Source organism: Lissotriton helveticus, chromosome 3_2 (assembly GCF_964261635.1).
Source record: "Lissotriton helveticus chromosome 3_2, aLisHel1.1, whole genome shotgun sequence".
In the NCBI taxonomy this organism is placed as follows: domain Eukaryota; kingdom Metazoa; phylum Chordata; class Amphibia; order Caudata; family Salamandridae; genus Lissotriton; species Lissotriton helveticus.
This window is the reverse complement of record NC_136062.1, coordinates 192,747,954-192,758,697: the sequence shown is the minus strand read 5'-3', so window position 1 is coordinate 192,758,697 and position 10,744 is coordinate 192,747,954.

The following is a 10,744-nucleotide window of genomic DNA, read 5'->3' as shown; positions in this document are numbered from 1 at the left end:
ACAGCTTTACCATTATCCAACAGCATCCTGATGTTGTCCGTGACTGCCACCAGCGCGGACACTGTGCTATATCTGGGACGGAATCCAGATTGAAAGGGATCCAGGCAGTTTGAGGAGTCAGCGAAATCTGATAAGTGTTTTTAATGTGTTTTTAAAAGATTTTGGTATGTAAGGGTAGTAGGAAAACGGGACGGTAATTGGTAATATCTTCTGTGAGAATTTTAGGATTTTTTCTAATTGGGAGGATCTGCGCATCTTTCCAATCCAGTGGGAAAATGCCTTCCTTCATGGAGCTGTTTAGGATAGAGCAGATGGGGCCAGCTAGTTGTTTAGATAGTGTGGCGGCTATTTTAGCGGGAATGAGATCCAGTGGGGACCCTGATTTGGTGCTTCTTAATAAAGCTTAAGTCTCATCTGTAGTAAGTAACGGGAAGTTCTCCAGCATGTGAGAAATGGGCATGACCGGTGGGAGATAAAATTTAGGGTCAGTCTGAGGGCCCTTCGTTGAGGTGATTTTATTATAGATCATATCGATTTTCTGGGTTAGATAGCTTGCTATATTGTAATACAGCGTTTGAGATGGGGCGGATTCAATGTCGCAGGCCTTAGCGTTGGTGAATGTTTTTAAGATCTGGTAGAGAATTCTCGGAGTGCTCCCTGCTTGTTCAAGTTTGGATGCGATGTGAGTTTTGCGAGCGTTTGTCAGATTATTATGGTACTGCGTTAATGCATACTTAAATCTTTCTTTCTTTCTTTCTTTATTTATTTCCATTTATATAGCGCGTTATCACCCCAGGGTCTCTAAGCGCTTATCTATTGGATCATGTGAGTGCCGCGAACGGCGTTCAAGTTTTTTACATTGACTCTTCTCGAGCTGAAGGATGCCCGAACACCATGGTGTCTGACGACGTTTTATATTTGTGGGACACTGTTTCAAAGGAGCTAAGCTGTCCACAGTGGATAGTAGGCTGGAATTGAAGGAGGCTAGGCGTTCCTCTACATTGACATTGAAGTTTATGCCAATGTCTATAACTTTTTTTAGGGTAGTATTTAGGGTCAGTCTGTGCCTTTGGACTGTTGACCTGGAACTCGATCATAGAATGGTTTGACCATGTCAAGTGATAGGTGGCTCCATAGGATATATTAAGGGAGTTTGTTAGTATTATATCCAGCGTATGACCTGCCTGGTGGGTGGGGTCCTTATTTTTTTATTTTTTATGAATTCTTTATTATTCATCAGCACAAGTTCATACAGAGTCGTTTTGTCAATAACTTCAACAAACAGGGAGTATCTCTATCCACAATTACATTATGCCTTTCACAGTGTACAGCGTACGCGACATAGCACTCCCAGCACGACAACATTATATCACAATGCAACAGATGATACCATTCCCCAGCAGGCGTACAGTGTCAATATTATTTATTCGTATCTTTCGCCTGGTCTATGTGGTCCCCTCTTCATTCATGGGCTATCTTCAAGGGTGGAGGTCGTTGTTGGAGCTTTGCATATGTTCCCCCGGAATTGGTTCCACTTTCCCCATATTCTGGACCATTTTTTGGGACATCCCCTGTGTGTGTAGACTGCCGGTACAGCCACCCTGGCGACGTTCATATCCCTTTCCCATTGTGGACATGTCGGTGAAACCCCGGAGCCCCAGTTTTTAGCTATGTTCCGCTTCGCAACCGTCGTCCACAACGTGGCCCAGTTCTGTAATGCCAAGTTTAAGTCAGTAGGCTGCCAGATATTTAGAAGACAGCATCTGGGATCACAGGGACCCTCAGCCCCCCCCCCCCACCTCCGAGATCACATCCAGTAATCCTTCCCAGTAGAGTTGTATATTGGGACATTCCCATATTATATGATAAAACGTTCCTACCTGACCACAACCTCTGAGGCAGAGTGGATCAGGTGTGTGCCCAAGTTTATGTAACGTGGTGCGTAGGTAATATACTCGGTGTAGTACTTTGAGTTGTATACGTTTTAGTCGAGACGGGATCGCCGCCTCCCGGGTCGACGCTAATGCGTCCATCCAGTCCAAATCTTCTATGTCTCCCAGTTCAGCCTGCCATTTTCCCTTTAATGTTACTATGGGATCTGGTTGATTATTAACCAGCTTCCGATAGGTTTGTGAGGTGGCCTTCTTGTCCATGTATTCTGTGAGGAGTCTGTCTTCCAGGGGTGAATATTCTACCAATTGGGTTCCCTGGGGGATCGCACCCTGCAGTGCGTGCCTAATTTGGATGTATCGATAGAGTTCTGTTTCTGCCATCCCGTACTTTGCTCGTAAGTCCGCAAAGGGCATGATCTCTCATTTCACCCATAGATCACCCACCTTGGTAATGCCAATGAGGTCCCACTGTCGAAATCCCTTTGTGTTCGGCAGAGTGCCTAAACGCCGAATCTCCCAGAGGGGGGTAGCCAGTGTCAGTACTCCCTCCCAGCCCAGTGCCCTTTGTGCTGTGTGCCATATTTTGATCGTGTGTGCAGTTGGTCCCATGCAGTGCAGTCCGTCTCTTGTTGGTGTACAGTGCCCTCATCAACTGGTCTGTAGGTAGGAGGCTCCTGTCTAATCTGAATGGCGGTTCGTCCTGCGGGACATGCAGCCATTGATTTATCACCATTAGTTGTGAGGCCCAGTAGTACAGTTTAACATTCGGTAAAGCAATACCCCCATCGTACCAGCTCCGCACCAATTTGTGTTGCGCTATTTGGGGTGGCTTCCCGTCCCATAAGAGTGTGGACACTTCTGCCTCGATTGCTTTGTAGTACAAGAGGGGAACCGGGAATGGGGTATTTTGGAGGGCATAGAGGAATCTAGGTAACGCCAGCATTTTGAATAGTGCAGCCCTTCCCAATGATGTCAACGGGAGGGATCTCCAGTGTTTGATATCTGCTCGGAGTCTCCCCAGGGGCCTCATTAAATTTTCTTCTATAAAAATAGACTCTGTCGGGGTGACATATATTCCTAAGTATTTAAATCCGATGGTCGTAACCTGCAACTCGCAACCCCGGGGGAGCCGGGGTGTGGGGCCGTGTAACACATAGAGTAGTGATTTTGTCCAATTAATTGTGTACCCAGACACCGTGCCATATGCTGTAAAAATGTCCAGCAGGAATACCAGAGACCTCGTTGGGGATGTTAAATCTATATGAGTACATCATCCGCGTAAAGCGAGATTCGGTCTTCCCAATCTGTTTCCCATCTCATCCCATGGATTGACAAATCCTGCCTGATCCATGCAACAAGCGGTTCTAGCACTAGGGCGAAGAGAAGCGGCGACAGCGGTCAACCCTGCCAAGTTCACCTTCGCAGTGCGAATTCCCTCGATATACATCCATTCGCTACAACTTGGGCGAGGAGTGCTGTGTACAATAATTTGATCCATGCACGGAACTTTGGGCCGAACCCCAGCTTTTGAAGCACCGCAAATAGGAACGGCCATTCTACTAGGTGAAAAGCCATCGTGGCGTCTAAGGAGAGGATGGCCGCGTCTTCCTGGACCATCGGTGTTCGGGCCAGTACGCCGTGTAGACGTCTTAAATTAAGGGAGGTGTTGCGTCCCGGCATGAAGCCAGACTGGTCTGGGTGAACCAGCTCCTTAAGATGTGGTTGCAATCGAAGTGCCAATGCTTTAGCCAGTATTTTGGCTTCTGCGTTTATTAGAGATATTGGGCGGTAGGAAGAGGCCTTCAGTGCTGGCTTGCCCGGTTTGTGTATGGCCACGATCGTGGCTAGTCTCTGGTCTCTGGGTAATATCCCCCGCTCTAAGCATTTATTGTACATGTTGAGTAAGTGGGGTGTAATGTTTCCTGTCACCTTTTTGTACAGTTCCACTGGTAGCCCATTCGGTCCCATCGCTTACCCCGTGTGAAGCGCTGCTAGTGCCACCCCCAACTCCTCGACCGTGAGGTCTGCTTCCAGATCGCGCATGGCCTCTAATGGAAGTGTGGGCATTGTAATATTGCGCAAGAATTGTATGTTGTCCTCCACTGTGGCTACTGCTCGTGGCGTATAAACCGTTTCGTAATGTGTTGCCATCTCTTCCACTATGCGTTCGGGATCAGTCGTGATAGCACCATCTCCCAAACTAAGCTGGGCAATCCATCTATTTGTCCATTCCCGCTTTTCCAGCCATGCAAGCATTTTCCCAGTCTTGTCCCCGAGTTCATAGATCCTATGAAGGGTATCAGTATGTCTGGTCTTTGCGGTTTCCCACGCATAGGCTCTAAATTCTTGGGCCGCTAGTGTCAGGGATTGGGCCGTGGTATCAGTGGGGTCCGTGGCATGCGCCCCCTCCGCCCTCTGTACAGCTTCTTCCAACGTATCCAGGGTCTCCCTCTGCTTACGTTTGTGTCGGGTAATAGCCGAGATGGCCTGTCCCCTAATAACAGATTTATATGCCTCCCATAATATGCTTGGTAACTCAACTGATTGTACATTTTCTGTAAAATACTGTGCAGTTGATTTCACGAGGTGCCTGGCAATCTTAGCGTTTTTTGGGAACCTCGGGTAGAGCGGGTATATCCTCTTCCTTCCGGGGATTTGTGCCGTATATAGGAGTTCTATAGGCGAGTGGTCTGAGATACCTCTCGGTAAGTGCTCCACCTCCTTCACCCTTTCGGGGGCCATAGCTAATGTCAGTATATAATCTATTCGGGAGAGACTTCCGTGTGCCCCTGAGTGAAAGGTGTACTGACGCTCTGTTAGGTGTTTGATTCTCCAGATGTCAGTCAGTCCCATTGCGTCTACAAATTCCCTCAATGCCCGATTAGATCGGGTCGCATCTCTGGGCGGGTTGAGGTCTTCAGTCGCATCTAGGACTGTATTAAAGTCTCCGCCTATGATCAGTTCTCCCTCAGGAAGGTCCTGTTGGAGTTTTCCGAGGTCCTGAAATGCCTGCTGGTGAAGCGTCGGTGGAACATACACCGAGATCATGTTATATACCCTTCTCTCCCATTGACAGGTCCAACCGGCAAACCTTCCCTGATCATCAGTCCACGTCTTCTTGATCACCAGTGGAGAGCCCTTATGTACCAGGATTCCAACCCCCCTGGATCCCGATGTAAACTCTGCATGGGCAATCATCTTGAATCCCCACCGGTCCAGTCTTTGCATGTCGCCCCCATTAAGTGTGTCTCTTGGAGTAAGGCAACCGTGGGCTCTTTTCGTTTTAGATATTGTAGAACAAACCCTCTTTTGATCTTATGACCCAGACCATTTACGTTCCATGATATTACGGACAGGGGAGGGCCTGGCGGCTGTGGCAACTGAGCGCTGGCATCACTGCCCTCATGTTGTGTCATGTTGTGTGTGGTATGAGGTCACTGAGTTCCAATGCTGTTGGTAGCGTCTTCTCCGATGTGTCCGCCATGCGCGTGAATACACTGTATAGCAAGTAAAAGCTTTTATCTTGAGAGATACATTAACTAGAAAACTTACATTCCAACACCCGTTTCGATGAAACCTGAACCCTCACCCCCCACCCTGCCCGGCGGTTCTGAAAATGCCCGCCCCCCCAACTGAGAAGAGCGCTTAGATACCCTAACAAAACACCTCATTCGTGGGGGTGAGTCTTCCGTGCCTTATTTATTTTAGTTAGATTGAGTGAGGACAGTTCTGTCAGAAGGGAAGTCGCCTCTGGATTATCTGGGTTTCCGCTGTGCACGTTAGAGTCTCCAAGAAGCACTTTGTCTCCAGCGCATCGGAAGCTCTTTTAAAACATATGACGCTGAAAATAAGTTTTGAATTAGATAAGGAGTATTTTATCCAACTAAACTACTATAAAAAAATTCACGGAAAATATAGTGTATAAAACTCCTGAGCAATGTCTACAGTTTCAGTTAGAGCATAGAGTAAGGCAATGCATTCTTCGCCTGCGACTAGGAATTCTCCCCTTAAAAGTTTATTCCTCTAGATGGAACTCCCTTGAAAATCCTTTGGGTAATTGTGACTTGTGCAACGGTGGAGTACAAGATCTTTTCCACGTACCTTTAATCTTTCCTAATCCGATTTTGGTAGAGGCTCAGAGGAGCTTTATAAAGCCTATCTGTTTTAGACACAACACTATTTTAACTCAAGATTTAATTACGCTGTGTAAGAACCCCCAAATGAATTTGCCTGCTATAACTTGTTTACGTTTTTTTAATAGTTTTTAAAATCTGTTTTAAAAGCGCATTAATCTAATAATTTTGTACTCATGTATTTTGTATTTCTCAACCACAATTTGCTACAACCTAGTTAATGCTTATAACAAGTTTTAAAGCGGTTTAAAAGTATAAATATAATTATTTCTATATGTACGTACTTGTATTTAAAATTACATTGATTTATTGCTTTGCCTTGTGGATAATCTAGCAGGAATTCGTAGGGGAGGAGAATAAGGGTATATGTGGGTCATTTTATGGGTTCAAAACTGAGAAATGCTCAGAAGAGAGTCAAAAGTAGTGTTGATTAGCTTTAGATCGAGTACAAATCACAGAACATCTATAACATAACAGATCATGGAATGTATCCTGGCTGTATCTTGAAGGTGGTCCGTCCTCATGCCCTTATCTCATGGACCACAGGTAAGGATCTACAGCCTCTACTCAGGTGACTATAAATATTTTACCTTCTAGCACTAATAGTAGACTAACGGAGAACAGTACCGAAGCCTTAGCACCTCTCTACACTGTCTCCTGACACTATTCTTGCATTTTCTAGTCATGGGAGTCTGAGAAAAAGGGGGGGCATGGCTTGCCAACCAAGATGGCGGGCATCCTTTGAAACAGCTTGGGCCCGATTATCTGCTGCAATCATCCGTCTGTAGGCGGCATTTCCCCATGCAAGTGCACTCACAGTGCAGCGGACAACGGAGTGCACCCTGTAAGTGGTCGAACACGAGACAGGTCATGCTCCTGGCCATACGGGCAACCAGAGTCGGGGGCGCAGACAAAGTGACTCGCGGCCATCTTGTGGAGGCTGGTGGAGGCATGGACACGGTCAGGCCTCTGTCCTCGTCTTAGCCGCAGTGCTACATTGGCTGTGAGGAAGTGGCAGTGATTGTTGGACGAAGAGTGGTGGGGGATTGCAGGCAGAAGCAATACAGGCTGTAAGGAGCAGTGGGTGGAAGAGCGCCCGATCCTGGCACACTCCAGCATCTGGGCTTCCCCCCCTCTCCGCTGCCGCACAGCACAGTCCACGGCATCCCCGGTGGCTGACACGTGCTGGGACATTGTGTCTGGCTGCAGCTCAGCACCATAGGTGCGGATACTCTGCCTGATGCGGCCTTAGTGGGGCTTGGGGGCTGTGTCGAGCCCAGGCCCACCCACCAACTGCGCTTTCCTGCAGCGGGCGAGGGGGAGAGGAGGCACACTCGGCTGATAGACAGTAGGCCCAGAGATGACCCGCTGCCTAGCCAGGCAGACATTGCCACCAGACCAGTAGGGGAGTTAGTTGGTATCCAGAGGTAGAGGCGGACGGCTACGTGCACGGTGCACCTCAACAGGCACGGAGGCTGGAGCTTGTGAGTCACTCGATCACCCCGGGGGGAAGTTACAGGATGGGTGGGGCCCCAGGGGCGGACAGTGGGGGTAGCACTGCATCTGAACTGGAGCATACAGGCATCCAACTAGGTAAGGGGGCTGTGTCGAACCCCAGGCCTGGCTGCGACAGGGGCGTAAGCTGTGCCTGAAAAGCACGGGGCACACAATTTGGCAGCATCGGATGTCCTAAAGTCAGCACATGAGGGGCAACGCAGACCCTGATTCAAGGAGGTGCTACGCAGGCACACAAACTAGTGGCTGCTCCTGCTGGTAAATCCATCAAGATCCGTTGCGTGGAGGGACTCAACGGCCGCTGAGCGCCAAACACATGGACTCGGCTAGTTCAAGCGTGCCAAAGGCTGATAGCTGGGGTCTATCACATGGGCCCCCAATGGGGCAGCAGGCAGAGGCGTGATACTGCTCCCGTAGACTCTGGGGTGGCTGGGTGCTGTAGCGCTGATGCCTGTGACGCCAAATGACTCAACAGGCCCCAGCTACTTCAAGACAGTACTCAGCGGACAAGCATCAAGATGGGCAGGCAGCAAGCGGGACAAGCATGACAGCCATGCAGCCAATTGACGCCGCCCTGCAACCTGGCCAGGACCAGGAGGGAGCAGATCACTCTGGGCCTTCTACATTGGAATCCAAAATCGACACAGTACACAAGGCGGTAGAGCAGGTTGGGACTTTGCAATCACAGACCTGTTCGTCCCTGGAGATCCGCATCGACAATATAATATCCAACTTCACGTTGCTGAACGCAGACCACCTCAAGTTAGCGGGGAAAGGTAACCAAAATTGAGGAGGCCCTCCCAGCCCTTAAAACCAAACCTGCCGAAGTACGAGATCTCACGCAGCTGCTGCGCGCACAGGAGCACAGAATGGACTACTCAGAGGGTCGCCACTGCCACAACAATGTTTGTGTTGTTGGCCTGCCGGAGGGCTCACAGGGCCAGGACGCAGTGGCGTACACTGAACAATGGCTGAGAATCCTGATGCCAGCAGATGCGCTGTCTCCCTTCTTTGCAGTAGAAAGTGCTCCGGGAAGTAGAAAAGATGGAGACAGTCAAAGTAGATAATGCATCGGTCCTCTTCTTTCCGGATTATGCCCTGGGAGTGCAGAGACAATGCAGTAGATTTCTGGTGGTGAAGAAAAGAATGCGTGAACTCGATATCCGTTACTCCCTTCTCTTCCCTGCGCGTCTGCGGGTGATCGCAGGAGGCTCTACTCACTTTCTTAGCACCGCGGAAGATGCCTCACACTGGCTTGAAGCAGCAGGGCATCATACTTAACCGAGTAGGCATGATGGCGCTCGCAAGACTTCTCCAGGCAGCAGTGGCAGCAAAAACAGAGTCGCAGGAGGCCCAGAAAATCGCCCACACAACGGCACCAAGTCCCTAATCTGGAGCAGGTGATCCAGGAGCGGCGGGAGGTACGGAGGTCGGCGGCCACGATGCGGATCACTGGAGTTACCAGGGACTCTGGTGCCTCTTCAGTGCGCTCCCTTAGTGAGGACAGTTCATCTGCAGTGTGGCTGCCTTGCGGAGACTCGCAGAGACTCCCAACAGTGACTCTGCAAACTGCTGATGACTTGCTATGGTGTCCACTAGAGGCTCCTGGACGATTCCAAGCTTGGTCACATTAGTGCATAGAACACCTGCACCCTCCCACCCACACACACTACACGTGCGTCAAGATGATAACCGAGTCACTGTCCTCCATAGATCACAGCCGGGGAACACGGCCAAGATTTAAAAAATGCGCATCGCATCAAAAAACGCTTGCCGCTAAGAAGTCCACCCACACGCTGAAGTAGTGAAATGGGGCCCAGGCACCTACAGGTCTTGCCTCCTCTAACCGCCTTAGCTCACCCTTCTGATAGAAAGTGCGGTGCGCACAGCCTATATATGTCATTTGACACAGTTTTGGCAGATACAAGTTATCCCTCTGCCCTTTTTATTTTGTCGAGCAAAATACTTGTTCCCCTGTTAGTTGACTCACAGGACGCTATTGTATCACAGAAACCACCAAAGACGCGCCCCCGCCAGAAATACATGCGTGCTACCCATGGCCTGATCCGTGTGTTGCGCCTAGCACCCGCTTCCGCTCCTCATTAATGTTCCATGCCGCCTACCACCATAGTTACCTGGAACGTCAGAGGTATGCATATGCTGGCGTATAGATATGAAACATATGTTTACATAAAGCGCCAAGCCGCTCACATAGCACTATTACAGGAAACACACTTAGCGCAGCCAGAGGTTCGTAAACTCCAGCATAGGTTGAGGGGTCAGGTGTTGGCTACGGGCTATTCCTCTTATGCTAGAGGTGCCCTCATTTGGATCCACCCAGGTACTCCATACACCTGAAGAGACAGAAATAGACATTTATGGGAGATATGTGTTATCATGGGGCAGACTAAATGGGAGGCAGATTATCCTAGGGTTCATCTACGCCCCAAATACCGATCAGGCAATGTTCTGGCAGACGCTTTAGAACATATCCTTCTGGTGCGACATATCCTGGTTGTTGGGGGGGAGACTTTAATGCAGTACTAAACACAAGCTTAGACAGGTCCTTCCCACTACTACAGCTTACCATTGCCACATCAAACACTAAAATCCTAGGGGAATGGATGTGCCACTGGGGCCTCGCTGACGTTTGAAGGGCATTGTACACACGGGAACACCTATACTTACATTACTCTCATCCACACAGGCTGCACATGCGCATTGACCGATTTGTAGCGAATGCAGCACTCCTGGCCAAATGCACCCGAACAGAGTATTTAGGCTGCATGCACTCGGACCACAATCCACACATGATATAGTAGCTCGATGAACCAGCTGTGCAGATCGCCTGCATGTGGAGGCTGCAAACTTGGGCACTGGAGGACCCTCCCTTCAGGGCTACAGTAGCCACTACTATCGAAAATTATTATGGAGCAAATGATGATTCGGTCCCTGATGCAGGTGTTGTGTGGGAAGCATGCAAAGCTGTGGTTCGGGGTCAATGGAGCCTGCGTCGACAATTGGACAAAGAGCCACACGCATTGAGAATGCCCTCATCCAGCTGGAGTCAGAGGTAGCAAAAGCGACTGGTACCCAGCAAGCGCTGGATTAACTGAAGCATGACCATGTCCAAGTCATGGAACGGTTGCAATGTATAAATTATGCTGCACATGCAGCGCGCACCCATGCAGTAGCAGATAGAGC